The sequence below is a fragment of the Leopardus geoffroyi genome, chromosome A2 (genome assembly GCF_018350155.1).
Source record: "Leopardus geoffroyi isolate Oge1 chromosome A2, O.geoffroyi_Oge1_pat1.0, whole genome shotgun sequence".
NCBI classification, from domain to species: domain Eukaryota; kingdom Metazoa; phylum Chordata; class Mammalia; order Carnivora; family Felidae; genus Leopardus; species Leopardus geoffroyi.
The window spans coordinates 27,907,962-27,935,495 of NC_059331.1; the positions used below are offsets into that span (position 1 = coordinate 27,907,962).

A 27,534-nucleotide genomic window follows, 5' to 3' on the forward strand; every position below is an offset into this window, starting at 1 on the left:
ATGAAAATGAGGGGTGCCAGGGTAGCTCAATCAGTTAAGTGCCTGACTTCACCTCAGGTCATGATCTCACAACTTGTGGGTTGGAGCCCCGGGTTGGGCTCTGCTGACAGCTCAGAACCGGGAGCCTGCTTCAGATTCTGTGTCTCCCTCTCTCTCTCTCTCTGCCCCTCTCCTGCCCTTCCCCTGCTCATGATCTCTCTCTCCTTCAAAAATAAGTAAACAATTGGGATGAGCACTGGGTGTTGTATGGAAACCAATTTGACAATAAATCTCATATTTAAAAAAAGGAAATCTCAAAAAAATAAGCAAATTTTTTTTTGAATTTAAAAAAGAAAATGAGAAAAAAGAAACCATCCCATTAGAGAAGTAATCTACATTTGCAGACAAGTAGGAGGAACATTCTAGTTTCTCTTGGAAGGAAGTTCAGGACTTACATACCGGTGATGAGGTTACATGTAGCCAAAAGAATTGCTTCGTTTGGCCAATCATATGTGTAAATGTTTTATGTCATTTGCTAATATAAAATGAAGAACTGTTACATAAAGATCCAGACTTCCCACTCGTTTTAGAAATATTGGATATTTTGGCCACAGTTTTCTAGAGCTCAGGAGACAGCGTGTTGAACCCTTGAAGAAACAAAGTCTCTCCAGTTTGCCCCAGATCTCAGCAGGCCCATCTAATTAATTTCCATTACCCGATAGGCTGTTGTCAACACCTGGGCTGTTGCCTATGAAGCAACTTCTGCCTATGAAGAAAGTCAGATGTCATAGCCTGATTAATCTTATACAGCCCCATCTAAGAAAGGAAGTCCTATGAAGAAAAAGCAAAAAAGCAAAAACCGACTGTCTCTAAGGCGTATGACACAGGTAAATTTCAAAGGTGAAGACAGATGCTTGATGGCCTGGGGACACCTACCCCTGGGATTATTGCCCTGCCTGTCCACCTAAGGCTTCTAATGAGGTTTTCTCAGCCACGCGCCTTTGTTTGACCCATTATTCCTCCTTCACATCTTAATGTATATTTCAATTCCTCCAGGATGCCTTCCCAAATCCTCCACATCTAGATTAAATAACCCTCGTGTCTCACTATAACATTGTTCCAGAAGCACCTACATAATTTGTAGTGCCCGATACAAAATGACAATCAATGTAGGGTCTCTTGTTCAAAGTTATGAAGAATCTCAACACAGTGACAGCAGGGGATTAAGCTAAGTTGGTGGAGGCGCATGGGAGAGGGTGGCCTTCTGATGCTGGAGCCCTGAGCAGCTACACAGGACACAGGTCCATGGAGGAGATGCTGCGATTTTCTCCTCCATTGTACATGCTTCCCTTCACTGCCATTGCTCCTTCTTGCCTTTGAATCACCCCAGCAGAAAGTGCAATACCTGCCATGTAGTAAACTTTAAGAAATATGAGTTGACTGACTCAATGAAAGGATGGGGGTGGATAATGATTAAACTACCATAAAATCCTGAGCTATTGTTCTAATATCCATTGTTAGCTGCTCCACAAATGCTCCTTCAAATTTTATCTTCTGTAACGATGACACTATGTCAACCTATCCACAGAGCCTGGCGATGTTAATGCTGCATGTTAATAAAACCCCTGTCTTTCCCCACAGAGCTAGATATTTATTAACAAAAAACTTTAGAATCTATATAATCAGGGCACAGTACGCTGAATGCCTACATACCAAAGCCGTGCAAAGCTTGAGACATGTTGCTACATTAAACATACAACTAATGTTACCTAAGTGCCTAAAGAGGAGAAGGTAGAATTGTGAGTAGGGTGAGGCCCCCCATTTTTAGCTTGGAAATGATCACTTGCTTGTGAGTCTGTGCTATGGGGCATGTCTCAGGGTCTGAGATAATGGCATTACCACACATTAGCTCCTTCTAGTTAGTCCTAATATCTTAGAAGTGAGAAGTTGGGGGAAGGAGAGGAGAAAAGGTAAAAGCCAAACAAAAAGACTAAACTATTTGTACTCAGTATAATGGCTCTTTGCAAGGTCTAAATGGCAACATTAGCAAAATTATAAAGTACACCTCAGAAGACAGAGGCCAGAGAGCAGACAAAAACTTTGTAGAGTATTTCATATATTCACAAGAGACAATAAAGATGAGAAATGCAGAGTTTTTCAGAGCAGCAGTAGGGTAAAAACATCTACCTCCTTTAAAAATTAGGGCACTACTAAATGCTGAAAGCAGCTCTTCAAGTTGGAATAAAAGGACATTCATTAATTGCATGAAAATATATTACACACCGATAAAGGTAAGTATATAGTGAAAATCAAAACATTCTAATACTATAATATGGTGATGTGTTAACCACTTTAATGAGAAGATTAGATGACAGAACTATTAATAGTAACTACAACTATATCAATGTGTTAATGAAGGCACAATATAAAAAGAGGTAAAGGGTGACATCAAAACATAAAAGGGGAGATTAAAGAACAGAGTTTTTGTATGCAATCAAAGTTAAGCTGTTATCAGCATAAAATAGACCATTAGATCTAGAAGATGTTTTATGTAAGCCTCATGGTAACCACAAAGCAAAAACCTATAGTAGATATACAAAAGACAAGGAGAAGGGAATCAAGACATAGCACCATAGAAAATCATCAACTCACAAAGGAAGACAGAAAGAGAGGAAGAAAGGAATAAGAGAAAAGCATAAGATGGCATTAATACAAAACAATTTTTAGGAAATTTAAGAAGGTTGAAATCATACCAAGGATTTGTTTTCCCCACTACAATGGAATGAAATCAGAAATCAACAAGAGGAAAGCTGGAACATCTACAAGCTTCTGGAAACTAAACAACACCATCCTGAACAAACAACAGGCCAAAGAGGAAGTTGAAAAAATATCTGAAAACAAATAAAAATGGAAACACAACACAGTCACACCTATGGGATGCTGTAAAAACAATTCTTAGAGGGAAATTTATAGTGATAAATACATATAGGAAAATCATAAATAAATATCCTGGCTTTACACCTGAAGGAACTAGCAAAAGAAGTCCAAAGATAGCAAAATGAAGGAAGTAACAAAGATGAGAGCAGAAATCAATGAGGTAGAAATCAGAAACACAATAGAAAAGATCAATACAACTAAGAGCTGGGTTTTTTTTTAATTTTTTTTAACATTTATTTATTTTTGAGACAGAGAGAGACAGAGCATGAACGGGGGAGTGTCAGAGAGAGAGGGAGACACAGATTCTGAAACAGGCTCCAGGCTCTGAGCAGTCAGCACAGAGCCCGACGCGGGGCTCGAACTCATGGATTGTGAGATCGTGACCTGAGCCGAAGTCGGATGCTTAGCCGACTGAGCCACCCAGGCGCCCCAAGAGCTGATTTTTTTGAAAGATAAAACAGACAAACTGATAGCTAGACTAAGGAAAAAAAATACTAAAAATCATAAATTAAAAATATATTACAAATGATACTACAGAAATACATAGGATCATAACAGACTACTATGAACACTTATATGCCAATAAACCAGATAACCTGGAAGAAATGAACAAATACTTCTGTAGAAACACATAATGTACCAAAGAATGAATCACAAAGGAATAGAAAATCTGAAGACACTAATAATGAGTAAGGAGATTTTATCACTAATCAAAATCTTCCCAACACAGAAAAGCCCAGGACCAAATGGCTTCACTGGTGAATTCTACAAAACTTTTGGAGAAGAATTAACACCAATGCTTCATAAACTATTTCAAAATACTGAACAGGGAACACTGCCAAAACCATTTTACAAAGCCAGCATAACCCTGATACCAAAACCAGCTAAGGACACTGCAAGGGAACAGACCAATACCCCTGAAGAATATAGATGCAAAAATTCTTGACAAAGTAATAGAAAGACAAATTCAACAATACATTATCAATAACACATTAAAAGGATCATATACCATAACTATGTGGGATTTATTATTGGGATTCAAGAATGTTTCAACACAGACTAATCAATAAATATGATACATCACATTAAATACAATGAAAGACAAAAATAATATGATCATTTCAACAGGTGCAGGAAAAGTATTTGACAAAATACAACATCATTTCATATGAAAAACTGTCAACAAATTGGGTACAGAAGAAACGTACCTCAACATAATAAAGGCAGTATATGGTAAACCCACAGATAACATGATACTCAATAATGAAAGATTGAAAGCTTTTCCTCTAAGCCCAGGAACAGGACAGTGGGGCCCACTCTTATCACTCCTGGTCAACATAGTACTAGAAGTCCCAAGCAGAGCAAGTAGGCAGGTCAAGGAAATAAAAAGCATCCAATCCGAGCAGGAATTAACCTGTTATTAATTACAAGTGATATGTTCTTATATATAAAAATTCCAAAAGACTCAACCAAAATACCCTTTAAACTAATCAACAAGTTCAGTAAAGTTGTAGGACATAAAATCAACATACAAGCGGTTGTGTTTCTATACAGTAACAACTAAATACCTGAAAGAGAAAATTAAAAAAAAACTATCCCATTTTCAATGGCATGAAAACCAATAAAATGCTTAGGAATAAACATAAGTGAGAAGGTAAAAAAAAGTTCACTCAAAAAATTAAAAATAGAACTACCATATGATTCAACACATTTATGGGTATATACCCAAAAGAAATGAAATGAGAATCTCAGAGGTATCTACATTCTAATTTTCAATATAGCATTACTCACAACAGTAATAATATGTAAACTGCCTAAGTGTCTATGGAAGAATGGATAAAGAAGATACGGTGTGTGCGTGTGTGTGTGTGTGTGTGTGTGTGTGTGTGTAAATATTCAGGCATAAGAAGAAAATCCTGCCATTTGGGACAACATAGACTTCAAGGGCACCATGCTAAGTGAAGTCAGAGAAAGACAAATACTGTAAGAGAGTACTTATATGTGGAATCTAAAAAGGCTGACATCACAGAAACAGAGTTTAGAATAGTGGTCACCAGGAGCTTGGGGGTAGAGGAAGGAGGGAGATGATCAGCAAAGGGTAAAAACTTCCATTATAGTTAACAGTACTGTATTGTACACAGGTAAGTTGCTAAGAGAGTGTATCTTAAATGTTCTCACCACACACACCTACACATACACACACACACACACACACACAGGTAATTATGTGAGATGATGGAGGTATTCACTACTCTTAATTATTCTACAGTATATACATATATCAAATCAACACATTGTATACCTTAAGCTTACACAATGCTATATGTCAATTATATATTGCTAAAGCTGGAGAAATATAATTAGGGAAACACCAACAAATCTTTCACCAACTGGAAGTCAAAGGAATATAGTACTCAAAGCCATTAACAATGCCACACTTAAAACTAGCAGAAGCCAGTGGATTTAATAAATGTTAATTGCTTGGTTCAACCCAGATAAATCAGGAGACAGCTTTTAGTTCCAACGGAACTTTCTGTGATAATAGACACATTCTGTATTTATTCTGTCCAAAATAGTATCCACTAGCCACATATATCTCTTGAGAATTGGAAACGGGGCTAGCATAACTAGAAAAAAAAATTCTTAAATACTATTTAATAGCAATTAATTTAGGTTTCTATTTAAATTTTTTTTAATGTTTATTTATTTTTGAGACAGAGAGAGGCAGAGCATGAACGGGGGAGGGTCAGAGAGAGAGGGAGACACAGAATCGGAAGCAGGCTCCAGGCTCTGGGCCATCATCAGCCCAGAGCCCGACGCGGGGCACGAACCCACGGACCACGAGATCGTGACCCGAGCTGAAGTCGGACGCTTAACCGACTGAGCCACCCAGGCGCCCCAGGTTTCTATTTAAATAGCCAGAGAGTCTAGGAGCAACTATGTAGGACAGAGAAGTTCTAGAGTAACAGTGACCCAGCAAAACCCAAGAGAAGATGTTTGCAGATTAGTCAGATATTAATAAGAATATGGAAATACTCCCAAGTAGAATTTACCTGCATTCTATGAAGTAATAAAAATGGCCTTGTGCAAGGTGCTGAAATTAAAATTCCTCAGGTTTTGAGGCTGTACGGTATAGAAACAAACATCTGACAACTGTCATATGGAAATGGACAATCCCCTGGCTAGTCAAGGTAAGGCAAGAGTAGGGAGTAATGCAAGTTGAATAAACCAGAGCTCATGGTGGGGCTGGAGTATCCCAAGGACTTGCAAACATTTGGAGAGTCAGGTTCCCCCACAGGCTGCCATCTTACAAACATGAGTACAGGGAAAGACTAATAGGAGGGAGAAGAGATTTCACTTGTACAGGAAACTTGTTTACAGAAAAGTGCTGTATCAATCATGCATCACTGGAAGTCCTGCTGTGGTTTTCAATGCCAAGCCATAAAATCTGTTCCCTGGAAATGGGAACCCCTCTTGGCTACTGAGTGCTTTCTCTCCTTTGGGTGAAAGAGGTCATGGAAAGAAACCGAGAGGGGCAAAGCAAGGAAGAATGCAGGGAATTGAAAGAAGACCAGAAACAGGGAAAAGAAACAGAGGTAAAGGGGCGCCTGGGTGGCGCAGTCGGTTAAGCGTCCGACTTCAGCCAGGTCACGATCTCGCGGTCCGTGAGTTCGAGCCCCGCGTCGGGCTCTGGGCTGATGGCTCAGAGCCTGGAGCCTGCTTCCAATTCTGTGTCTCTCTCTCTCTGCCCCTCCCCCGTTCATGCTGTGTCTCTCTCTGTCCCAAAAATAAATAAACGTTGAAAAAAAAAATTAAAAAAAAAAAAAAAGAAACAGAGGTAAAGTAGTAGAAGGACCTGAAGTGCTCTTAAGGAGATGCAATGCTCCCAGGGAGAAAATAATGAAGAATCAGAGGGGAGCAAGCGAGAGCATGCCCGAGCAGCTAGCAAGGACCTTTGGGAACTTATGTACAAAATCACAAATTACACACATGCTCCCTAGGGATGAAAAATGCTACACATAAAACTAAGTACCTATTATTAAATAGAAAGAGGGGAGAGAAAAAGGAGTCAGGAAAACGATACAGTAAGCCAAGGCCAACACGAAACAAAACAAAGCTAAAGCAACTTGACCTAGAATCTAACGGGAGTGAGTCACTCAGTTCAGAAAAAAATGAAAATGCCAGACAAACGTACTAGCACAATCAGCTGAGACAAAACTGAATGCATTAGTACAGATATTGGTAGCTCAGAGGAATTTCTTATAATCAATTTGTCTCTAACACTGTAGTTTCAAATTAAAAAACAAAACAAAGCAAAACCTTAAGTACAAGCTATGCTTCTAAATGCATTCCCTTCACATAGCAGTAGGTCAAAACAAACAGGCTTACCAGGGCTAGAAAACAGACAAATTCCATCTTGTAACACACCATGGAGTAAGGTGTTTATTGAAAGTACCAGCTTTAGCACCGTTGTTTTGCACTTTGAGGTTAGGGATTTCTGAATCAGTTCCTAAGGTATTACTACTACCCGTGCTTTCAACAACGTCAGCCGAGATATAATTAGGCCAAACCAAGTGACACCCTCATGTCTGTCTCAGGTACAGATAAAGAATTCTCTCCCTATCAAGATCTCTCTCTCCCGCCGTCTAAAAAGGATTCCCACAAAAATGCTGTCATTTCCTTTGCTTTATCACAATTACATTTTGGTGTAAGACTGGGTCAGAGCAGTGAATCTGAGGGGAGGCCAGAAATTAACCCCCCCCCCCCCCCGAGTATCTTTAGTTGCTGGTACATTACACAAGATTAATACCACAAAGGGAAGTTCCTAGTGTCCTTCGATGCCAACAGTTCTGACCATGGAAATGGATACTTACAACTGCTTTCATTTCCACTGCAGCCTTGGGTACCAGCCTTATACTCAACATGAGGGGCACTCAATTACCTATTTCATAAACAATATAAGATGAAATTTCAGCTAAGGAAGAATTTAAGAGAAGTGAAGAAAGACATGGGACTAATTAGTGTCTGAGACACAAATGGAATTTCTAATTCCCACACCTGATTCTTCAGCGTATACCACCTGTAATAAAGCCCATCTTTTTTTTCATTTAAGAATTGTTAAACTTCCCCAATGGGTCCTCAAGGAAAACCATCACTAGTGTAAGGAAGCACAGATTTAACAAGTCAGATTTACTTCTTCAACCCTAAGTTTTAAATAACACTTTATTCACTATTTAAGGCTTCCCACCTCACTCCACCCCCCCCCCCAAATCTCTTCCTCAGGACTCTAGACCCACATGATGTACCCTGAAGAAAGTCTTTCACAGAGCAAACAAAGCAGGAAAATCTCAAGTACTACATTATCTTCCTGGATATTTGCCATGGAAGGAACATATTAAAGGTTCGGAGAAGTTCTGCAGTCAAGAAAGATTTTCCCCCTAGCCTTCTCCCAAATGGTTTGGGCTTGGAATTGCTTTTCCTTTGTTCTCTCTATAAAACCTTAGTTATCATCATCATCTATCTAGACAGACTCCCATAAAATACACTTCAGGAAACATGGGCACACCTGTAAGCTAATTATACTATAAGACTCTTAACACACAGTAGGTATAACACAGAGTAGGCAAAAAGAAGAAAACAAAAGATTCTGTTCCTCAGAATTAGTTCTTCATGAGCAGAAAAACAAGAAAGAACTAGCATGTATTGTCATCTGCTGTAGGGTGACATTCCACGTGAAGTTTTTCAAACTCAGTGAATCATCACAATCCTATGGTGGTTATCAACATTCTGTTTCATGCAGAAGAGGACACTGAAGAGCAGGAATGTCTTAGGTCCCTCCCAGGGTCACAAGAACAAGAAATGGCAGGGCAGGGACATTAAAGCCCTGTGCTGTATACCCTCAGCAACAAAGAAGTCATCTTTTCACACTACGCAGATCTCTGTGAAACTAACCCATTTTGAAATATTTGTCCTATGTGACATCACAATATTGTTAATGGTTCCCCTCTCTTTCCAACTGTCTGCTTAGTATAATGAAATGAAACCATTAAAATGGAAATTCAACTTGTTCTGTGACTTTGTCTTTGTCAGAATATGCCAAAGTAAATCAATGTGAGATTTTTGCAGGGCATGCCATTTTTTTTTTTTTTTTTTTTTTTTTTTAAGGAAAAGGGTCTTTCTGCCAGGATAGAAGCCTCTACAGAAATTAAGATATATAGCTACAGGGGCACCTGGGTGGCTCAGTCTGTGAAGCATCCGACTTCAGCTCAGGTCATGATCTCACCGTTCGTGAGAGGCTTGTGTTGAGCTCTGTGCTGACAGCTCGGAGCCTAGAGCCTGCTTCGGATTCTGTGTCTCCCTCTCTCTCTTCCCCACCCCAACTCCTACTCTGTCTCTCTCAAAAATAAATAAACATTAAAAAAATGTTTTTTAAATATACATATAGCTATAGAACCTCAGATATCAGGCTGTGATACAGGTTTCTTTGGGTTACAAGAAACATGCAACAGGTTGTTTTGTTTTGTTTTTTAAATTTAAGAAACCCAGTGACAGGTAAACAGGCAAGCCTGTGTGCCAAACTACAACCAATGTCTCCAACACTAAAGAAACCCCAAGCTTCCTTTCATCTCTCCCTAACATCTTGGTCATTCTACCTTGGTTTCCTTGGTTTTCCTTGCTACGTGAGAGGAGAGAGCTATGAATAATTCTCCAGTAAATCTCTCTTTCTTGACGGCTGAGACAAGTAGATTCAAGGTGAAATCTGAGCCACAATTCTAAATGTTCTGAGGAACAGGACTTGACCTTTGGTGCAGCTTTCCATGATGGGTGCTCTGGCACATACACATGGGCAGTGGAAATCTCCTAACAGTTAACCACACAGATTGGGGTCCATGTCCCCAATGGGACATGGGGAGCCATGTCCAGACATCATGATAGGTGATGCCATCCAGGTGACAAAAAGAATTTACGAGGACTTGAACAAAAGCACACAAGCCTTTCAATTAAAAAAAAAAAAAATCACAATATCCAAGTGGTGTCTTCTGTTTTGTTTTTTGTTTTTTTTAAGTGAGAGATAGAGGCCATGGAGGGGTCCGGGGAGGGGGTGAGGGAGAGAGAAAATCCCAAGCAGTCTCCATGCTCAGCACAGAGCTGGAAATGGGGTTTGATCCCAGGACCCTGGGATCATGACCTGAGCAGAAACCAAGAGTTGGATGCTCAACCGACTGAGCCACTCAGGCGCCCCTCCAAGTGGTTTTTAACTAGGAAGATCAAAGGGGAGGGTGAACAGTGAGTCAAGTTTTAAATGAAAAGTAGAGAAATCTACCATGCTGTTATAATAAAAAGACCCAACTCGTGCTTATGCTGAAGACATCAAAAGGATAGAGGGGAAAAAACCTTTCATACCTGCCAGAAAATCATGAAAACATGACAGGGTGGTTTGGGTTTGCCAGAATTAAGGGCCGCCTGCGGTTCCACATGTCGCCCATCCCAATCCCAGTCCTTGAAAGAAACAAAAAGGAAGCTGAAGGAATTTTCACGGAGACAAAACGAATCAAAAATGGAATCTGCCAATGAATTTTTTCTGTTCTGCAAGAAACATCCTGAAGTACTGTTGCTAACAGCTTCTTTATGATTTTTTAACTCCTTTTTTCTTTTTTGTCTTAGGCGTTCAGGATGATGTTTTATTTTTTTAATGCTAATTTTAATTAGAAAAACAGGGCATATGTTGTAAAAATGAAGAGAGGTCATTTCTGACTTGGTGTTGGTTCTCCTCCAGAAAAAGTAATGAGCATTCTTTTCAGAACCTAAATAAAAGACCAAATATAAATTCTAGATTTCAAATCTGCAGCCAGGTGGACCAAGCACAATTTTCATAATTTCTCTTTAAATGACTAGATTATAAAATTAAATAGAGAGAACTAAGTATCCTGATATGACCTCATATTGCATGTATAAAATTTAAAATAGTCTATATATTTTAATCAAACTAACCATGCTGTGTTTGGTAATCTTGAAATTTAATTTCCTATTTTAGTTTGTTTTTTAATTTTTTTTCAAGTTTATTTTGAGAGAGAGAGAGAGACCGACAGATAGACAGACAGAAAGCAGGGGAGAGGCAGAAAGAGGGAAAGAGAGAATCCCAAGCAGGCTCCACACGACTGGCACAAAGCGTGATGTGGGGCTCAAACTCACAAACCAAGAGATCATGACCTGAGTTGAAACCAGGAGTCGGACACTTAATTGACTGAGCCACCCAGGTGCCCCTAATTCCCTATTTTAAAATATGATTCAGGAAGGAAAGTTACAGCTCTTTGATACTGCCATGAATTAAACTGTTACACTGATGGGGGCTTCTAACCAAACACCTATGTGAAATCACAAAGAAGTCTGAATGTTATAAAGAATTTCTACAATGATTCTACAGACTACAGATTGTCATCTTCATTTGAAAGATGGGGCCACCTAGATTCAGAAAGGTAGGGTATCTTCTCAAGAACATACAGATAAAGGTTTAGGGATCCCAACCCCATTATAAAACCAGGACCATCCCTGTTACCAGTAGCATTTAGAAAAAAGAGGAGCAGAGTTTAGGTTATCGGTAAAGACATCTTCGTAAGTACAAAACCCCCTTGTAATAATAAAAAGTAAAACTCAGTACTGTTGTGATTTGGTCTCATATTGTCAAGTTGAAACAGTTCAAAGCTCTTCAGCATTTACTGACTTTAATTTCTATTCCCATAGCTCTTTATAGCCTACATGAATGATCACATTATCTTATTATGACACTATTATGCCCTTCGTTTTTAATAGGTATTTATTAATTTATTCTATATCTCACTTCAAATGAAATTTGAGGTGTTTTCTATCTTTGACACACAGCTCTCCAATGATCCCTAATTGCTGTTACTGCCCTCATACAACTAGGTCTTAGCAACCCTACAGGTTCATGCAGCAACCCTCTCATATCTGCTTCTCTATAAACAAAAAATCAGGAATATGGAAGGGCTCAGATGGATGGTAGCACAAAATTCCCATAAAAGAGACACGTGTTGTTGGGTTGGGTTCCTCCAGACTCTCTAGGCAACATCAACTGTTCATGCACCCAAAGACAATCCATGGTGCATCAGCTCTGTCAGAGCAGGGCCTAGCACCTTTAAATAGCGTAAGGCATGTCAGCAGATTGTTTCTGTTCATATTTAGCTGCATCTAGTCACAGTAGGAAAAATCTTGGTTGGTTTTCTTTTTTAAAACTTGGTCCAAAGTGGGGTGCCTGGGTGGCTTAGTCAGTTAAGCATCTGACTTTGGCTCAGGTCATGATCTCATGGCTCATGAGCTTGAGTCCCACACATCTGCTGTCAGTGCAGAACCCACTTGAGACTCTCTGTCCCACTCTCTCTGCCCCTCCCTGTGCATTCTCTCTCTTTCAAAAATAAATAAACATTAAAAAAAAGAGAACTTGTTCAAAGAGTATTAGGTCCTTCCTTTTGTTCTCTATGAAACTGGACATGGGATGGGGGATAACAAGCAGAAAATTAAAATCAAAGAAAATGTGAACAGGGTTTCTCTCCTTTAAAAGAGATCCTAGCAACAATTTAAGGAAGCTTTAAAGGAAAAAATGATGTAGTCCTCTATCTCTCTCAGCCTCTCATATGAAGTATCACTTTCAACAGAATGAGGTGAAATGGAAAATATCAAGAAAAACTGGAGTGGGAGTACTATTTTGTTTGGGGTCAACAACACCACTAACAACTTAGACTGAAACAGGCTCCCCAATCCTACCAGGCAGACCTAGATGGTCCGCAGACTGGACCAGAGAGTCCACAGACCCCCAAGCGACTTACCAACGACTCTCTTACCAACACCTGGTCAAAGGTTCCAGTGCCTCACGTCACATTTATTCTTTTCAAAACCTTAAAGTGCCTGAGGTGCAAACATAACTGATAAAAGGATGTCAACACTCCTTTCCCTCCTAAGCGCCCCTTCACATTCAAGCCCAACTTTGTTCAATCGCTTTTACTCAGGAAAAAACTTTCTTTCTCAGCCCCAAAGATTTTGTTTTATTTTTGTTTGTTTTCAATAAACTTTTTTTGTACAATAAACTTAAATCTACCAAAAACCCTACAAAAACAATAGAGTTTCCATATATCCCACATATAGTTTCTACTATTATTAACATCATCCATTTGTGTGGTAGATTTATCACAATTATTAAACCACCACTGATACATTATTAACTGAAATCCATTCTTTATTCAGATTTCCTCAGTTGTTTTTTTTTTTTTTTTAACTTAATGTTCTTTTTCTGTTCCAGGATCCAGTGTAAGATACCATAGTTAACAATGACTCATCATGTCTGCCAAGGCTCCTATTGGCTGTGATGGTTTATCAGACATCCTTCCCTTTTTCTAGAGGCCTTGATAATTTTGAAGACTACTGGTCAGGTAGACTGTACAAAGTCCACCAATTGAGACTTGTCTGATAACTTTCTCATAATTAGATTGGGATTACAGTGTTTGGGGAGGAACATCACAGAGGTGAGGCACTGCTCTTCTCACATCCTATCAAGGGTACATATCATCAAGATGACCTACCACTACTGGTGTTAATGTTGATCATCTCGCAGAGGAAGTCTTTTAAAGGTTTCTGGACTCTGAAGTTACTGCTTTACCCCCTTTCCACACTGTTCTCTTTAACAAACACACTATGTGCAGCACACTCTGAAGGGGTGCGGAGTTATGTTCCACTTCCTTGAAGGCAGAACATCTTCATTAATTATCTGGAATTCTCCTGCACAGATTATCCTTGTCTCCAATGTATTCATTTATTCAATCATTTATTTATATCCATACTACTGAAAGAATATTGTTTTATGCTTTGGGTTATAATCTGATACTATTTTATTTTTTTTGCTCAGAGTGATCCCTCTGCTACTGGGAGCTCTTTCAGTCAGTTCCTGTGTCCCTTTGACAAATCCCCATTATCATGAATGTATTGTGTTTTGTTTGTTGAGCACTTTCCTACTTGTTGGCACCACAAGCTGTTTCACATTAGGTTATGTATTTCTTGCCACCATCCTAGAATAAGCCATTTTTTTTCAGGAGCTCTAGTTCCTTTCTTTGGAAAACGGTATTAGAAATCAGGCCATTGCTTCTACACCCCCTTAGCTGACAGAGTAAGGGAAAAATGGACCTGTGGTAACCGATGTATACATACATTTCGTAAAAAACTTCTGTATGTAATCATCAGTATCTATATTAAGCTAAATAGAGTTGGATATTTTCAATTCTAATTAATTATCACAGGGATCATTCTAGCCTTCTTCCTTGCTTATCTGTGACCTCCTACTCCAACAGTGAGAACCTGGCTCCCATCAACGACCACCCATTTACTTAATTGCTCAATTACAATATATATTGATAAAGTTTTCAGAATTGTTAATCTGTAACCCTGTGAAAAACAATTTTATCAACCAGAGTATAGTACTCATGTGCAGTTAATTTTGCCTTTACTCTTACAGACTCCATTCATTCCCAATATTAGTAAATATGTTTCCTCTCATCTCCCTTTAGTAAGATTGTTTCATGCATTTATAATATATAAATTCTTTTGTGACATTCTGCATTCCATCCTGGTATCCCTCAGACCTCCTAGAGGATTTCTTTTTTTTAATTTAGATACAGTAAGATTCACTCTTTAAGATGTAGAGTACTATGAGTTTTGACAAATGAAAAGTGTAATATAACCACCATTATTGCATCGTACAGAATAGCTTGACATCCCTAACAAAACAAAACAAAACAAAACAAAACAAAACAAAACAAAACAAAATCCCTTTGTTTCACCTACCGAATCTCACCCTCAAACCTCTGGTTACCATGGATCTCTTTACCATCTCCACAGTTTTGTCTGTGCCAGAATTTCTTATAAATGGATCCATATACTATGTAGCCTTTTCAGCCTGGCTTCATTCCTTAGCATTTAACGCATTTAACATAGATCCATGCTTTTTTTTTTTTTTTTACATATATAGTTAGCTCATTTCTTTGATTGCTGAGAAGTGTTCCATTGTACAGATGCACCACAATTTCTTTACTCATTCACCTGCTGAAGGGCATCTTGTTTGATTTCAGTTTGGGGCAATTATGAATACAACTGTTGTAAACACTACTGTACAGGTTTGTGGAGACAGAGAAATTTTCAGATCAGTTGGGTAAGTGCGTAGAAGCACAATTGCTGAATTAGATGGTAAAAACTCTCTTTAGCTTTGTAATAAAGTGCAAAACTATCCTCCAAAGTGGCTGTAACATTCTGTATTTTCATAAGCAATGAGTGAGAGATCTTGTGGCTTCACATCCTCTGTGGTAATGGTATTGTCAGTTTTTCAGGTTTTAGTTATTCTAATAGGTTTGTGGTGGTATCTCATCCTTGTTTTAATTTGTAATTCTATTCACATATGATATTGAGTATCTTTCCATGGGCACGTTTTCTATCTGTGTATCTTTAGTGAGGTATCTGCTCTGATCTTCTACTCACTTTTTAATTAACTTGTTTTTCTTACTGTTGAGTTGGAAGGATTTGTTCTGTATTCTTTTTTTTTTTTAAGTTTTTAAGTTTATTTATTATTTGAGAAAGAGTGCACAAGTGAGAGAAGGGAAGAGATGGAGAAAGAGAATCCTAAGCAGGCTCCACACTGCCGGTGCAGAACCCAACACGGGGCTTGAACCCATGAGATCATGACCTGAGCCAAAGTCAGATGTTTTACCAATTGATTCACCCAGCCGCCCTGAAAAGAAGACTATTAGATCATCCTGCTGCTGGCGCCCTCAGAAGGCTTCACAGGTTTCCTGTGAATCACTGCAAACTGAAACACTGAATGCAGAACATGACCCCACATCCCTTCTAATCAGTCTTCCATCTAGAGAGTGTGTGTGAGTGGTTACAAAAATGGCAGGCATCCTGCTGAGTCACCAGCCCTGCCTATTACACTCACCCTGCTCCTGCACAAAGCCAGAAAGACCAACAAACAAGCAGGAAATAAATTTCAATCAACAGATTTATTGTCCTATTTCAATACAAATCACAGTCTATTAAGAATAATGCACTCTAGTCCAGGTTCTGACAGTCAAAAATGCTGATTTAAGAAGATTTGTGTTCCTAATTTAATTCATTCATTTGCATGTCTCTATTCTAAGTATGATATAATTCAGATTCACTGATCATAGCGGGTAATCACACCTTCTTTTCGTGGTCCAAACTGAGCTTTTTACATCACAATTCTACTTGTTTACTTAGGGATGTTTATATACTATGGCTCTTGGATGATTGATAATTAGATGATAATAAAAAGAGAGGTTATTCAAGGGACTTGTGAAATGTCCCATATACTTTCAAAACAATGTATCAGTATCACAGGGACCATCGCAGGATTCTCCGCAACTGACAGGACCACACCATTCACACCTTTCGACAGCACCATTTTCTGACTTCAACACAGTACAGCCCACCAAATGTGAGCTAGAACAGGCACCAATGAAGCTAAGGGGTCTTTTTTAAAAACCATTATTACCATAAAGGCAAACAAGACTCAGTTCCTTCAAATTTAGACATTTCCACCTTGTTTCCTACCTCTCTCTCCTTGTATCTCACTCTTTTACTTGCTAAAAAATGGACACATTTTACTGTAGATGCTGACAGGCTTCTATCACATATTACACTGGGAGGGGTATTTTTTAATTGAATGATGGTACTTTGTAAAGTTAGATATGACAAGGAGTTTAAATTGGATTCAAAGTGTGTGAATTTTCTTCAGAATGATTCCTTTTATTATGCACCTCCCGTCAAACATAAAACTCTAATGAGCAGTGAAAATTTTGGACATAGACACGGGTTTTGCAAAGTTTCACATGGTGAGTTCAGGGATGCCTTCATTATTCTTCAAGTTTTGACAGAAATCAATTTTTTATAAAGGAATCAATTCAGCAACTTCAAAATGTTTCTAAATTACATCCCAATATATACCATACTAAGATGAAAAACGCTGCGTATAATTCTGTTAAAGATAAACACACATTTTTCATCCTAAGTTAAATCTTGAAGAGTAATGCAAACTTCTCAGAAAAAGAAGTAATAATAAACCACTCTTAAGAATAAACCATTCTTAAGGATGCACAATTTCATGGGGCGCCTGGGTGGCTCAGTCGATTGGGGGGCCAACTTCAGCTCAGGTCATGATCTCACAGCTTGTGAGTTCAAGCCCTGCTTCCAGCTCTGTGCTGACAGCTCAGAGCCTAGAGACTGCTTCGGATTCTGTGTGTGTATTTCTCTGCCCCTTCCCTGCTCACACTGTGCTTCTCTCTGTCTCTCAAAAATAAATAAGCATTCAAAAAATTAAGAAAAAAGAATGCACAATTTCAAAATGAGACCTTTCCAGGCTACCTCTCACAAAGCAATTTCTTTTAGGCTTCAGGGCACCCCAGTAGATGTTAAAAATAGAATACATTCCTATTCGTTCAAAAGAAGGACACTAATGTGAGCTGTGTAGCTTTCTGTGTTTCGGTAAAAATCAGAAATGATCTGCGCGTGGTGAATGAAGGTGATTCACTTACAGAAGACCAGCATATCTCTCCTAGCCTAGCTTTTGAAAGCCATTCTGAAACAGCCCCTTCCCACAAAATTGCAGAGGAATTGCCTCTCAATTACAGCTTTCTGTCTGTTAAAAAGTAGAGTTGGTGATCACTTCTGACCTTTTCCCTGTGACAGGTCAAAGAAATAAAAGAGGGGAAAAAAATCTGACAGGTGTGCTATTTGGAAGCTGAGGATGGGGCAAAGAAGAGGAAAAGAGAAAGAAAAGCTTGCATTACCTAACTAAATCTCCAGGGGTTTTTGTTGGTTGGTTTGTGTTTTTTTTAAGGGGTTTCCTTTTTATTATTCAATCTTATTTTTATAATTCCTTTTCCGTGAATAAATTGCATGTTACAATATAATTTTGCTTAAAGTATCTCGCTCCCTATTTTAAGTATTATTTATTAAAGCCTTCCCACTATCAATCATTCAGGTTTCATACTTTGGGGCAATTTTGTGGAATGTTACAATTCTGCTCTTGCCTCTTCCTTTCCTTCTTGTAAGGAGGTTACAAATAATGACCCAAGAATGACCTTCCTAGATCCCTGCCATGTAATGCGCTGGTGCAAGACGGGACCTGTAAACACCAGCCTTTCCAATTTACCTGTTTATGCGGTCACTACGGAATGGATTAGGTTTTAGTTGAGACTGGGTTTAATTGAATAGGGCTGTTTTAAAAATGACATGAATAGTTTTCCAGTTTTCGGACATTTACCTACGATTTTCCATTTCAAAAGAATAACTACTGTGTTAAGGACTGAAAACACTGCTCTGATGAAAATTAAGCCTGGAACATTCCATATTCTTGGCAGTTGGTGGGTTAAATTCTTGATAATCCGACACTTGTTCAGTAAAACTGCTCATTGGAGGTAGAAGCCATGTGTGATCAAACTGCCCCCTCTCCAAACTTCAAAGAGAAAAAAGGGCCAAAGGGTATGTGCTCTTCTCTGAGGTCAGTTAATGGTGGCTCCCACTGGGCTTTCAAACATTTAAGTCAGCTGCTTTTCAGTGGGGAACACACCATTTTGAGAAGAATTAGTGAATCTCAAACATTATGCAGAAGCCAGCCAGCCAAAATGCCACAATCCAAACAAAGCTGCAAACAGCACTTGGAAATTCAGATCCTGATTGACTGATGACATCACAGAACGAAAATAATGTCCCATATTCTCTTCTTGCTCTTCTATTTTTGTTGCCTTTACAACAGTCTGAGCTGCTTTTCTGAGACGGGAGCGATAGTTGCTCAGAAGTGACACATTAAAGTGGCTAATGGCCAGAAAGTGGGATTAAGTTAGAAAGAAAGGAAAAAAAAAAAAAAACTAAAAAACAAAGAACAAAAAAAAACCTGAAAGAAAGAACACAAGTGGAAAGTGGTCAGAGATGATACACACATAACTCTAAAAGCAGGCATCAGTTACAGTAGTAGTTTCTCTACTAGAAATGGAAAGGGAAATATTTCAAATCTACTGACCTAAAATGAATGTGCTATATGAACATAAGGATAATTTGTATGGCTCATGTCCAAAAACATAAAGCTATAAATGTTAAACTCATTTAGAAAAGGTGTATACGATAAAGATGGCATTTCAAATCTGTATGGGGAAACAGATTAATCAAGAAAGGGGTATTTGGGACCATGATGCCATTGGACAGAATAAATTTGATCAGTATCTCACAGCTTATTCCAAATAAACAGAAGGTATATCCAAGACTTAAACATTACAAATGTTTTATTTGAAACCTAAAACATGAAAATGATAAAAGTACTAAAAAATAATTTTTTTCAAAATGTTTTTAATGTGTATTTGTGTGTGTGAGCGAGCAGGGGAGAGGCAGAGACAGAGGAAGTCACAGAATTCGAAGCAGGCTCTAGGCTCTGAGCTGTCAGCACAGAGGCCAACGCGGGGCACGAACTCATGAACTGTGAGATCATGACCTGAGCTGAAGTCAGATGCTTAACTGACTGAGCCACCCAGGCGCCCCTAGAAAAGTAATTTTTAAACATTCTATAGTGAAGGAGACCTAAAAGATCATCAAATCTAATTAACATTAAAAAACAAAAGTTCAATATAACTTAAAACAAATAAATAGAAAATGAGCCAACCAGAAAAACTACTATGAATAAACGTAAAGGACAAACAGGCAAAGGCCTGAAGGACAGATGTTCAGGAAACAGAGTCCCACAGAAAATCCCAAAGCAAGCAGACAAATGGAGAGGTGAGGTTGGGACTCTGCAGAGAGGCCAGAGCTAGAGGCGAGAGGATGGGGCAGATGCTCTTCAGGAAGGCAGGGACCATGGCCGCCTACCTCCCAGATGAGTGTGGAGTCTGTGTTGTGTGATTCCACCTCTGTTCTGTGGGTGGAGAAGTGACCAGGCTGGATACCTCCCATGCATAATCAACACAGGCTAGGTTGGACCATGTCCTCTACCGGACATCTAGAAGCAGAAAAGAGGGGGATATGGTGCTATGAGCACTGAGTAAGCCTCTCTCTGTGTTCTCTCCTCCAAGCAGGAAAAGGCTGAGACATCCTTTCTACACATGGAGATAAAGAGAAACAAGAAATCATGAGGGAGGGAAGGTGAGAGACCAACAGACAAGACAACCAACACTTGAGAACAAGCCTGTTTGGCATTAGTGCCCTCACCAGATTCTCATCCTTACTACTCAAAGTGTGGTGCCCAAACCAATAGTGCTGATGTCACCTGGGAGCCGGTCAGAAATATAGTCTCTTAGGGCCTCTCAAGAACAGTGAATCACCATAGGCATCTCCACAGGTATCCCAGGAATTTTATGTAAGGTCAAGCTGTAGATGACTTTGTCTTTGAGCGTCTGAGATCCATTCATCCCTAATAAAGTGACCAGGCCTCTGACCTTATTGCTGATTTTGCCCACTAAGAGCTGTGCCCTGCTAATATTCACATGCCTTCCTGCTTCTTGACCCTTTTAATTCGAGAGAAACCTGCCTTCCACTTGCATGAGTGGTATTGCCCTGCCTCTATATTCTGTGTCTTCCTCTTATTCTTCCTTATACAAATGAACATATGAACAACAAAACAACAGCAGTTTTCTTTTTTTTTTTTTTTTTCAACGTTTATTTTATTTTTGGGACAGAGAGAGACAGAGCATGAACGGGGGAGGGGCAGAGAGAGAGGGAGACACAGAATTGGAAACAGGCTCCAGGCTCTGAGCCATCAGCCCAGAGCCCGACGCGGGGCTCGAACTCACGGACCGCGAGATCGTGACCTGGCTGAAGTCAGACGCTTAACCGACTGCGCCACCCAGGCGCCCCACAACAGCAGTTTTCAATTTAATGGCCAGCTCTGATCAATTTAGAGGATGTTTCTGTTGAGAGGATATGAGAGCCAAGTATGTCAGCTAAGTGAATGAGCTTTCCAAGTTCAATCAGCCACAGGTTGTGGTGCCCTGGGGCACACATTTGCCATCTTTATTCTGCATGCTACTTACCTACTCAGGACCTCAGTTTGGGCATATTTATTTCTATCTCCATGCTCTTCCTCTAAGTCCTTTCTTCCTACCCTTGCACACGATTCCACCACCATTCATGAAAGTAAAACATATAGAAACTATAAGAGGTCTGCGCATGCCTTGTCTTGAGTTCTCCTAAACACCATCAATGAGGAACTTTTTCAAATAACTGAATGACTGGTCCATCATTTCCAAGGCCAGTGAAAGAATAGTACATATATGTTTTAAAATTATTCATTCTAACGACACTGGAGTAGGATAACCTCAAACTAAGCGAATGACATTTTGCTTAAAAGACAGAGTTGTAGGGGCATCTCAGTGGCTCAGTTGGTTGAGCATCAGACTCTTGACTTCAGTTGAAGTCACGACCTCACAGTTCGTGGGATCAAGCCCTGTGTCAGGCTGTGCGCTGACAGCATGGAGCCGGCTTGGGATTCTCTCCCTCTCTCTCTGACCCTCCCCTGCTTACACTCTCTCTCTCTCAAAATAAAAATAAAAAACAAACATAAAAAAAAAAAGGTAGAATTGTAAATACCAAACCACATTTAACAACAACCAGAGAAAGATTTTTCAAAGTTCAAAATCCTTCACCATGGGGAGTGTAATTAATAAAATACACTTGAAAAGTATGAATGCTTAGAATACACTTAGAGACTCGGCAAGAATTACCATAATCCTGTTCAAATCTACATGCAGGCATGACTACAATCACTGATCAGGTAAGAAGAGATCACTGGTGTTGAGCACAGACCTGCCTTAGAGCACACAGTGTGGAACAAAGGTGATCTTGGTACCTTAATGTCTCAATGGATCATGAGACCCTGTGTTCATCCTCCCAAGGCCTCGGGGCATATGTCTTTCCAGTTTGACAAAGGAGCAGACAATGAGACTCCAAATCACTTTCCTAATAATATTCTGCAAAGTGACGACAAATTTCTAAAAGAAAACCAAATAAATTTAAAACATTCACATTATTTAGTTGACTAAAGAACCCTCTTAGATGTCAGTTCCCAAGAAGACCTCAGGAAGTTTCAGAAAGTAAATGGACAACCTTCCACCACACCGATACAGCCAAGGTGGGAACACTGGAGCACACACACCCGTGACGGTGTGCTTGACAAGCCACTTTATGAAAGTGTAAGATCAAAGTCCTGAGGCACACACACAATACATCCAAGAGCTCCTGGGGGCTGAATAAGGGTAGGCTGCGGGGACATGCAATATCCTAGCCAAACAAAGTGTTTAGTGGCAAAACACGACTGCATCACAGTAAAGTCTACGCCATGTTGGAGGCCAACACCAAAACTAGCAGGGACAAAGAATGAAAGGATAGAGCCCTCATCTTCACCAAGGTAGCTCAGGAAGGTCTCCCAGGGAAATATCTGCTTGGCTTGGGTGCCAGACAACAGGCTCCTTTTCCTACCTAACGTTGAAAGTGATGAATTTTTAATCAACTTACTGCTCAGAGTGTGTATTTTAGTTTTCTACCACTGCTGTAACAAACTGCCACAAATTTAATGTCTTAAAACAACAAATTCACCTTATAGGTCTAGAGGTTGGAAGTCTGAAATGGATCTTAGTGTGCTAAGATCAAGATATCATTGTGTTTTGGGATGCCTGGGTGGCTCAGTCGGTTAAGTGACTGACTTCGGCTCAGGTCATGATCTCACAGTCCCTGAGTTTGAGCCTCGGGTCAGGTTCGGTGCTGACAGCTTAGAGCCTGGAGCCTGCTTCAGATTCTGTGTCTTGTCTCTCTCTGCCCCTCCCCTGCTTATGCTCTGTCTCTCTCTCTCTCAAAATTAAATAAACATTTAAAAAAATTTAAATATATTTTAATAAAAAGATATCAGGGGCGCCTGGGTAGCTTAGTTGGTTGGGTGTCCGAGTTCGGCTCAGGTCATGATGTCACAGTTCGTGAGTTCGAGCCCCGGGTCAGGCTCTGTGCTGACAGCTCAGAGCCTGAAACCTGCTTCGGATTCTGTGTCTCCCTCTCTCTCTGCCCCTCCCCTGCTCACACTTTAACTCTCTGTCTCTTAAAAATAAATAAACATTAAAAATAAAAAGATATCAATGTGTTCCTTCTGGAGGCTGTAAGGGAGAAGCACATTCTTGACTTGTCTAGCTTCTGCAGGACAACTGCATTCCTTGGCTTATGGCCTCATCTTTAAGCCAGCAATAGCATGCTGAGTCCCCCTATATCACATCACCCTAATCTCTGCTTACATCACCACATCTCCCCCTTTTAGCTCTGACTCTTAGCTCTTGCCTCCCTCATTCATTATAAGGACTCTTGTGACTATAATGGGACTACCTGAGTAATCCAGGATAATCTTCCCATCTCAAAATCTGTAACTTCAATCACATCTGTAAAGTACCTTCTGGTACCTTTCATAAGTTCTGGGGTCTAGGACAGGCGTATCCTTAGGGTACCAGAATTGTGCCTATCACACTGGGTTAGACACCACACTACCCTAAGTACAAAGGAAAGACACGAGATGGGACCTCCAGGGCAGTCTTATTGCTTAGGCCAAGTGTTACAACTGTGCTCTTCTCAGCCATAAGGGGAATTATAAGGATTGTAATACCATTAATAGCTGTAGCATGGTATACCTAGTGTGTATGTGCATGAACATACATATTATGCATGGCATGTGCATATAAGTACAGGATATACATACCATATACAGTGAGCATTTTGTTTGTAAGAAATACATAAAGCAGGATTACACCAGTCTCATTCCTTTGAAGTCTGCCATGCTTTTGTGTAAGGAAAAATAATGTGTTTATGGCTTGTGTGCTGGGGACCACAGATAAGTACAGTCATGTGGAGCCCAGTGCACATGAGAGACAGCTATCATGTGCATTACCACCAAACAAACACACAAGCTACTTATTATGTCAGGAATTTCTCAGGGTATGGTGCATATTCCATTCACTAAATTTAACTTTTTTAACTTGAAAATCAGTGAATTTATTTAGTGTGCATTTAAGAAAATACAACCAGCATATCAAAGTCATGATTCCATGAACGTCCTACCTTAACACTACTCTGCCCAATACAGTAGCCATTAGCCACACAAAGCTCTTGAGCACTTGAAATGTGCCTGGTCTGAAATGAGATGTGCTGCATATATAAAATACAGGATTTCAAAGAGTAGTATGAACAAAAGAATGTAAGAAATCTCATTTTAAAAGGTTCTATGTTGATTAGATCTTGAAATGATACCAGCTATGATATAGTGGGCTAAATATGATTAATTTCACCTGCTTATTTGTCCCTTCTTTAATGTGGTTAGTAGAAAATTTTGTATTTGCCTCTTACTATATTTTCATTTAATAGTACTGGCTTAGAACAATGCCAAAATCCTGCATTAGTTAAAACAAAGTAAGTTGAGATAAAGTAAATAACGGTAAAGTTAGCACAAAGACATCTCAAATATCTTAAAAGTTGAGTTAATAACTGATGTTTGGCAACACTACAACCAACCCTAGAAAATGGAACCCAGCTTTTGAATATTTTCTGGGAAAGAGATCTTAGTACTTCTGAGGTTGTTTAGTCCAATGCCAGGTGGGACCAAACAATAAAAAAATTTTCTTTGCATTGACTGGAAATCTGTAAATTCTTTGTACATTTCTTTCTGCTGACCTTAGTTCTGGCCGATGAAGCAAAATACACACCTATTCTCTACTACCCATAACTACTTGGTCCTAGGCTGTTAAGGCAAAAGACTTTCGTAAAACTAACAGAGCAGCTTTGTAACTTGGTAAACTTGAAAGGCCACCTTGTTGGAGGAAGACTCTTACTGCAGGCACAGGCATTCCCCGTTGATGAGCTCAAGTCAGCTACTATAAGGTTCTGTACACACTTTCTGATGATGGATAAAACAAATGGATACACCTCACAGGCACAGTACAAATTAAAAATACATTAGTTCACTGCAACCTCCGATCTGGGATTGAAAAATGCTTGGGTGATTTTTTTTTTTTTTTTTCAAATAAAGTTTAGATGAGGCAGGAATTCAGCACAGAGTTCTGAGACTCCCTGGGTCCAGTTGAGTACTTGGAGGGAAATCAAATACATTTTATCTAAGGTATGGCACTAACTTTCATCAAAAAATTATCATATGCTCAGCCACAAATGGTTATTGTAAAATCTTTATTAACCTAAGTGCATATAAAAATTGTGAATTCCTAATACAAAGCAGTATTTGACTTTTAAATTTCATTTTAAGCTTGGCCCGTTCACTTGGAATGTGATTACAGAGTAAATTAAAAAGTAATCACATGTGAATTACATTTCCTCATGAATGTAATGACTTCAGGAGGCTGATTAATGTTAAGCAGTGCCTGTCCTACCACATGCATACCTTCCCAGGTGAGATATGCAAGATAGCTGTCGTGAGTTGATTTAATTTTCTTTCTCTGGTATTCCAGAGAGAATGCCCACACACATACCAGACACGGCATGTTCATTAGGACAGAGGATGTTCTCCCCTTTTGTCAACTCAAGAACCACCTGCAAAACACCATCCTTGTCAACTTATGGTTATGAGAAACACCCAGGGGAGGAAGTCCGACTCAGGTACCATTTCCTAATGAACCAAACCTAAATCTCAATCTCTCTTTCTATCTTCTTGGCAAATCTTCCTGTCTGGATGGAATAATTCAAGAGATTCAGGGGAAAATGCATTTGTATTGGTGTAAAGATAACAAATGGTCTCGCAAAGAATGAAAGCTTATTAATAATCTACAGCAGTATTACTGCAGAGAACAAAATTTAAACTATAAATTTAAACTATATGGAGCACAAGATCATTAAAATATTTCCCTCATGGGTAATGGAGAATGTAGAAGTCAAAAATATTTACTTTTTTTCAAGTGAAGGTATTGTTTTCTAAAGGCGTCATCAGAGGAATCATGCTACTGTTAGCTGGGGAAGGCTTGGTGCTTCATTATTTGTAGCTCAAAGAAAATAAATCATTATAGTGGCATTGGTAGTGGGCCAAATAAATCCAGATCCTGAGAGTTAACTTTTAGTTAAGAGTTTATGTTCATTCCTGTGACTCACTACTCCATCGGTGGAATGATGAATTAGTGTGGTAGCATTAGAAGGACATTTTATAGGGCATTTGGGTGGCTCAGTCAGTTAAGCATACGACTCGTGATGTTGGCTCAGGTCATGATCTCATCGTTTGTGGGTTTGAGCCCCACATCATGCTCTATGCCGACAATGTGGAGTCTGCTTGGGATTCTCTCTCTCTCTCTCTCTCTCTCTCTCTCTCTCTCTCTCTTTCTGCCCCTCCCCTGCTCACAGTCTGTCAAAATAAATAAATAAACTTAAAAAAATCATTTAATAATCTTGGACACTTGTAGAGAAGTAATGTCACAAAATTGTTGTAAAACAATACCTATTCTTACTGTGTGTTAATGTTCTCTGACATCACCTAATCTGTAGTCTGTTTTTTTTTTTTTTCTTTTAAATTAGGTCAGACCCATTACATTAAATTTATATTCTGTGAATGAGTCAACCAACAAATGAAGACATTATGGACGAGGGAAACTTGGGAGTCACTGAAGTTGGAAGACCACATCTCATTGCCATTTAATTGTGTGCCCTCACAAGAAAGTGTTCCACATGTCAAGAGCTTCTAGCTTTGAACAGGAGGAAAGGGGTGGTAGGGAGCGAATTAATGTCAAGAGAATAAGATATAAAAGGCACATGGTTCTGTAGTTTCTCCTAAGACTGGCCTTTGGGACTCCTTTCAATTTTTGTTTATTTCTATGTTTTTGTTTTTGTCATGTTTTTAGCCTGAGGTATTTAAGTTTCTAAAACATTCCATGTAGTTTCAAGAATAGTAGAAAGACATTTAAGTATAAATTAAAAAAAAAATCAAGGATTAAGAAGAAATCCAAAACTATGAAGAGGTAATGCATGTTTTCCCAAATTAGGAAGACAGGAGAGAGAATTCTTGTATTTTATTTTGGGGATAACATTCATAAGTGACTAAAAATGTAAAACACTATACTGATAATACAATAATTCCATGCTTTAATTTGTAGTAATACTCTCTTATTGTACCAAAGACTTTATTCCACATCCTATTGTTCCTAATCTAAACATTTTAAACTCTTTAGTAATACACTGTGTGATATCCAGAAGAGGGTAACCAAGATAGTGAGTGAAATAGAAAACACCTCACATGATAATGAATGGAAGAAAAAACAGACCCTACTTAACATAAACAAGGTAAGACTTGAATAAGATAGAAAGGTTTAGGAACATAGGGCCTCAATCCAGAGGGAAGTTCTGGGCCCAAGCTTTGAAGGCAGAGACAGTGGATTTAGCGTGCTCCTGAGGTACCAGTGAGGGTTCTGTTGCCAACAGGACTGGATGAATCAAATCCCCTTGTGTGCATCCCCATCTGCAAAATGAGAAATGATAGCTAATTTCCTTCCCAATATGTCAGGGACTGATGTGTGAGCGTGGCCTAGTGACTTACATGAACTC

At 39.2% G+C, this 27,534-nt stretch overlaps 1 protein-coding gene and 1 long non-coding RNA gene across 9 annotated transcripts in view; one reads left to right on the forward strand and one right to left on the reverse strand.

Annotated features, from left to right (window-relative positions):
* Window positions 1-27,534, reverse strand: part of FHIT (fragile histidine triad diadenosine triphosphatase) — a 1,417,560-nt gene that overhangs the window by 433,167 nt on the left and 956,859 nt on the right. The gene's annotated exons all lie outside the window — the stretch shown is intronic.
* On the forward strand, window positions 4,850-8,983 carry LOC123607517. Its single transcript, XR_006716769.1, has 2 exons — window positions 4,850-5,057; window positions 8,200-8,983. It is a non-coding gene; the product is annotated as an uncharacterized LOC123607517 (long non-coding RNA).